Source organism: Pteropus medius, unplaced genomic scaffold, assembly GCF_902729225.1.
Source record: "Pteropus medius unplaced genomic scaffold, Ma_sr-lr_union100, whole genome shotgun sequence".
Taxonomy (NCBI): Eukaryota; Metazoa; Chordata; class Mammalia; order Chiroptera; family Pteropodidae; genus Pteropus; species Pteropus medius.
This window is the reverse complement of record NW_024345602.1, coordinates 884,981-891,634: the sequence shown is the minus strand read 5'-3', so window position 1 is coordinate 891,634 and position 6,654 is coordinate 884,981. Positions and strand designations below refer to the sequence as shown.

At 34.7% G+C, this 6,654-nt stretch overlaps 1 pseudogene; it reads left to right on the top strand.

Annotated features, from left to right (window-relative positions):
• Positions 1 to 4,398: 4,398 nt before the first annotated feature.
• LOC120612169 (uncharacterized) lies at positions 4,399 to 4,517 on the top strand (annotated as a pseudogene).
• Positions 4,518 to 6,654: the final 2,137 nt, after the last annotated feature.

Here is a 6,654-nt window from a genome sequence, read left to right as displayed (position 1 = left end):
CTTCTTAAAGAAGTCCCTTTAACATTTCTTGTAATATTCGTTTGGTGGTAATGAACTACTTTAGCTTTTTCTTGTCTGGGAAGCTCTTTATCTCTCCTTCAATTCTAAATGATAGCCTTGCTGAGTAGAGTAATCTTGGTTGTCGGTCCTTGATCTTTGTCACTTCAAATATTTCATGCCAATCGCTTCTGGCCTGCAAAGTTTCTATTGAAAAATCAGCCGACAGTCTTATGAGAGCTCCTTTGTATGTAAGTAACTTCCTTTTTCTTGCTGCTTTTAAGATTCTTTCTTCATCTTTAACTTTTGCCATTTTAATTATGATGTATTTTGCTGTGGACCTGTTTGGGTTCATCTCTGCACTTTCTGGACTTGTATGTTTATTTCTTTTGCCATAGCAGAAAGGGAGGTTTTCTGTCATTATTTCTTCAAATAGGTTTTCAATTTTCTGCTCTTTCTCTTCTCCTTCTGGCATCTGTATGATGCAAATGTTTGTATGCTTAGTGTTGTCCCAGAGGCCCTTTAAACTATCCTCACTTTTTTGGATTCTTTTTCTTTTTGCTGTTTCAATTAGATGTTTTCTGTTGTCCTCCAAATTACTGACATAGAGTGGTTGACTGTATAAGAAAACATGACCCATACACATGCTGTCTACAAGAGACCCACTTCAGATTGAAAGGCATGCACAGACTGGAAGTAAAGGGATGAAAAAAGATATCTCATGCAAATGACAATGATACAAAAGCTGGGGTAGCAAATTTTATATCTGACAAAATAGTTTTTAAAACAAAAACTATGATAAGAGACAAAGAAGGACACAGCAATTCTACTTCTGGGTATTTATTCAAAGAAACTCAAAACACTAATTTGAAAAGCTATATGCATCCCTATGTTTATTGCAGCATTATTAACAATAGGCAAGATATGGAAACCAATGTGTCCATCAATAAACAAATGGATAATGAAGATGTGGTCCCTATATACAATGAAATATTACTCAGCCATGAAAAAGAATGAAATCTTGTCACTTGTGACAACATATGGGTATTTTTCTAAGTGAAAGAGAAAGACAAATACCATATAATTTCACTATATATGGAATCTGAAAAACAAAATAAATCAACAAACAAAACAAGAATAAACTTATACATTTCCTTAGCTTTGGTCCCTGCTCCTTCTGCAGGGTTTCCAACAGGGCCACGTTGGGACAGAGCATCTGGAGGTTCACAACCTCAGTGGTCCATAGGAGCCACTATGAGGAGGGCCTAGGGAATAATTTGCCATTTTCAGTGGAACATAAATGGCGGTTGCTAGCTATGATGACTTTGTACTTTAGATCTGGATTTGCTGCACCTTTCTTTATAGTAAGACCCCAGCTGCTTAAGAAATAAAGATGTTTTAGTTAATCCATGAAACAGATGTGAAGAGCATTTAAAAAGGTGTAGTCCCTTTGAAAAATGGATCAAACTGTTGAACTCAACATACTAGATATGTTTGTAAATAAACTGATGGCATGAATCCTTAAAAAAAAAGAAAGAAAGAAACTCATAGATACAGAGAACATTCTGATGGTTGCCAGATTGGAGGGGAGTCAAACGTTTGGGTGAAAAGAGGGAAGAAATTAAAATGTGCAAATTGCCAGCTATAGAAACACTCATGGGATGTAAAGTACAGCATAGGGAATATAGTCAATAATATTGTAATGATTATGTATGCTGTCCCATGAGTACTAGATTTATTGGGGTGATCACTTAATAAGTTATATAAATGTCTGATCACTATGTTATACACTTGAAACTAATATAATATTGTATGTTTAACTATAATAGACATATAAAAATTATTTATAACATAAAACCTTCCCACAGAGAAAACATTTAAGGAAAAAATATATAAACATTACACAAATTATTTAAGAAAATAGAAGTGGAAGGAACATTTATCAATTACTTTTATGAGGCAAGTATTGCCCTAATACCCAAAACAGATAAAAACATTATGAGAGAGAGGTCCAAGATGGCAGCAGAATAGAAATATGCTGAACTCTCCCCCTCCCACAAGCACACTGAAATATACATCTACATAAAGAGCAATTACTCTTGCTAAAGATTGATTGAATATCTTCTAAACATCAAACTAGAGGAGGAGACCAAGTTGAGAGACTGGGAAACCTCTCCTGGAGCTCTTCTGGATCTGTGGGTACCCTCTAGGATTGGAGGTGCTGTGAGTGAAATTGTTTATGTCACTTTCCCCCTCAATAGGGTGAGCAGTAGCTCTATCCAGGTGTTTTGGCCTCTGAGATTGCCGTAGTGCATTCCTAGCCACACTGCCTGGAGCCCATTTTGGCTTCAAACAAAGGGAGCAAACAGGGTTAACAGGGCATAACCATGTGCACCTGGCTTTCTTGTCTGAATCCACTCTAGCCCAGCAGGCCAGTGTCTCAGGCATCATAAGCACCTGCCTGGCTCCAACTGGTCTGCCAAAACTACTCAGCACACACAGCCTATGCAGATGTTGCTTCTACATAAGACCACTTTCTGCACAACAACTAAGAGAGAGAGACTACATAGAGAATACTGGGGAGACATGAGAGCTCTCTAAAAATGAGGAATTCCCCTGGGTTGGAGGTACTGGTGGGTGCCATTGTATATTTTCTCCACCTTCATAGGGCACTCTGACTTGCTTGCAAAGGTAGTCTGAGCATGTTCCTGGGCTTCTAACAAAGGGAGCAAGCAAGATCAACAGGGCATTATTACACACGCCTGGCCTCCCCACCCAAAGCCTCTCCAGCCCAGTAGGCCAGTGCTCTGGATGCCACTTGGCTCTGACTGGCCTGCCAAAACCATCTATAACACATAGCCTACACAGAGGTTGCTTCTACATAAAACCCCTTTTTTAAGCCTGGCAGAGATAGCTATTTCATCTAATCCAAATAAACAAACATAGAAAGTCAAACAAAATGAAAAGACAAAAGAATATCTCTCAAATGAAGGTACAAGTAAAATCCCAGAAGGGGAAAACCCCTAATGAAACAGATAGTAATTTGCTTGATAAATAAAAGGAACTTTCATAAGGATGTTCACCAAATTTGATAGTGGAATAGAGGAACTTAGGGAGAACTTCAACAAAGAGTTGGAAAGTATAATGAAGAACCAAGCAGAGCTGAGAATGCAATAACTGAAACAGAAAATACACTAGGAGGAATCAGCAGCAGGTTAGCTAATACATAACAGATCAACAAACTGGAAGACAGACTAGTGGAAATTAATCAGGACAGCAAAAAAAATTTTTTTTAATTGAGATTGTTTAAGGGACCTTGGGGACAACATCAAGTGCACAAACAGTATAGGGATCCAGAAGGAGAAGAAAGAGAGATAGAAACAGAAACTTTATTTGAAGAAATAATGGCTGAAAAGTTTCCTAACTTGGGAAAGGACACATACATCTAGGTCCAGGAATCACAGAGAGTTCCAAACAAGATGAACTCAAAGACACCCACACCAAGAATATTGTCATTAAAATGGCAAAAGTTAAAGAGACAATTTTGAAGGCAGCAACAGGAAAACAACTAGTTATCTACAAAGGAAAGTCCAAAAGTTATCAGCTGATTTCTCATAAGCAACTTACAGGCCAGAAGGTAGTGAGGCAACATCTTTAAAGTGCCAGGGAAAAAAAACCCTACGACCTAGAATAATTTGCTAGCCAAAGTTATCATTCAGAATTGAAGGAGAGATAACGAGTATCCTGGATAGGAAAAACTAAAGGAGTTCATCATCACTAAACCAGTTTTACGAAAAAACATTAGAATCTTCTTTAAGCAGAAAAGTGAAGGCCATAACCAGAATAAGAAAATGCAAAGAAATAAAAAAAAAATCACAGGTAAAGCCAAATATTTGATAAACAGTGAATCAGACATTTAAAAAGCTACTACAAGAGTCAAAATGCAGAAGTATGAACATCAAAATACAAAAATAGAAGATACACAAAACAAAAAATTTAAAATATGACATAAAAAACATAAAGCATGAATGGGGGAATGAAAATATTGTCCTTTTAGAATAGATTGGAACTTAAATGCATATCAGCTTCAAATAGACCATTGTGGATATAGAATAACATAAATGAACCTCATGGTAACCACAAACCAAAAAACCTGCAAAAGATACATAAAGAACAAAGAGAAAGAAACCCATACAAAACACTAAAGAATACCAGCAAACTACAAGGGAAGAGATCAAGAGAAGAAAGAAACAGAGGAGAACTAAAAGAACAACCAAAAAAACAATTAACAAAATGGCAATAAGTACATACTTACCAATAATTACTTCAAACGTAAATAGATTAAATGCTCCAACAAGAAGACACAGGGTGGCTGAATGGATTTAAATTGTGACCCATCTAGTCTATGGCCATGCTCCCCTGAACAAGTCCAATTCCATCTGATCTCGAAAGCTAAGCAGGGTCAGGCCTGGTTAGTACTTGGGTGGGAGACCACCTAGGAAGACCAGGTGCTGTAGGCATAAAAAATAAAAAAAATAAGGGATTTTAAACTGACAAGGTCCTTGCAATCTGTGAGATCAGCCAAGGGTTGCCTTGCCTAAAAAATAAATAAAATAAATAAAATTAAATTAAAAATCTTCATAAATAAATAAATGAATGAATGAATGAATAAATAAATAAATAAATAAATTGTGATCCATCTATATGATGCTTTAAATCAAAAGACATATACAGACTGAAAATAAAGGGTTAGAAAAAGATTTTATGCAAATGGAAATGAAAAGAAAGCTGGAGTGGCAATACTCATATCAGAAAAAATAGACTTTAAAACAAAGAGTGTAACCCCCCCAAAAAAAGACAAACTACTTTACATAATTATAAAGAGGTCAATCCAAGAAGAGGTTATATCAGTTGTAAATATCTTCACATCCAAAATAGCAACTAAGTATATAAAGCAAATACTAATGAACATGAAGGGAGAAATTCACAGAAATACAATAGTAGAAGGTTTTAATACCCCATTCACATAAATATATTCATTGATCATGTAGACAGAAAATTAATAATAATGGCATTAAGTGTCACTTTATATCAGATTGATGTAATACATATTTTAAAACATTTCATTCAAAAACTGCAGAATACACATTTTTTTCAAGTGCACATGGAACATTGTCCAGGATAGATCACATATTAGACCACATAACAAGCCTCAATAAATTCAAGATTAAAATCATATCAGGCAACTTTTCTGACCTCAGTGGCATGAAACTAGAAATCAACTACAGGAAGAAAACAAGAAAAAACACAAACACATGGAGACTTAACACATGCTACTAAATCAAAGAGGAAATCATATAGGAAATCAAGATCTACCCTGAAACATATGAAAATGAAAACTTAGCTTTTCAAATTCTGTGTGATGCACATAAGCATTTCCAAGAGGGAAGTGCATAGCTATTCGTGCCTACCTCAAAGAACAAGAAACCCCCAAATAAACAATCTAACTTACACCTAAAGGAACTAGTGAAAGAAGAACAAACAAAACCCAAAGTAAACAGAAGGAAAGAAATAATTAAGATCAGAGTGAAAATAAGATAGAAAATTTAAAAAGACAGTCGAAGAGATCAGTGAAACTAAGAGCTGGTTCTTTGGAAACATAACCAAAATTGATAAACTTTTAGACAAATTTATCAAGAAAAAAGAGAGAGTCCCGGTAAGTAAAATAATAAAAGTAACTGACATCACATAAATAAAATGAATTATAAAGAATATTATGAATAATTATATTTCAACAAATTCGACATTCTAGAAAAACAGATAAATTTTTAGAAGCATGTAACCTTCCAAGACTGAACCAAGAAGAAATAGAAAATGTAAACAGATTGATTACTAGCAAATCGAAGCAGTAATAACAATTGTAAAAAAACTCCCAACGAGGACTAGATGACCTCACAGGTGAATTCTACCAAATATTTAAAGAGTAATTAATACCTATCTTTCTTAAACTATTTCAAAAAAATCAAAGAGGAAGAAATGCTTCCAAACTCATTCTATGAAGCCAGCATTACCCTGATACCAAAACCAAAGACATTACGAAAAAAGAAAAAGAAAATTACAAGCTAATATTCTTGATGAACATAGATGCAAAAATTCTCAACAAAATATTGTCAAACCAGGTTTAACAACAAATTAAAAAGATTATACACCATAACTAAGTAGGATTTATCCAGGGATGCAAGGATGGTTCGACCTCCATAAATCAATCAACATGATAAATCACATTAACAAAATGAAAAATAAAAATTGTTTGATCATCTTAATAGATACAGAAAAAGCATTTGACAAAATTCAAAATCCTTTTATGATTAAAAACTCTAAACAAAGTGGGTATAGAAGGAACATACATCAACATAATAAAGGCTATATATATGACAAATCCACAGCTTACATCATACTGAATGGCAAAAAGCTTTCAGATCAGGAACAACAACAACACCAACAAAAAAGCTCTAAGATCAGGAACAAAACACTTTTATTTACCAAGTATGGAAGTCTCAGCTATAGCAATCAGACAAGAAAAAGAAGTAAATGGCATCAAAGTCAGAAAGGAAGAAGTAAAACTCTCACTATTTGCAGATGACATGATATTATGTA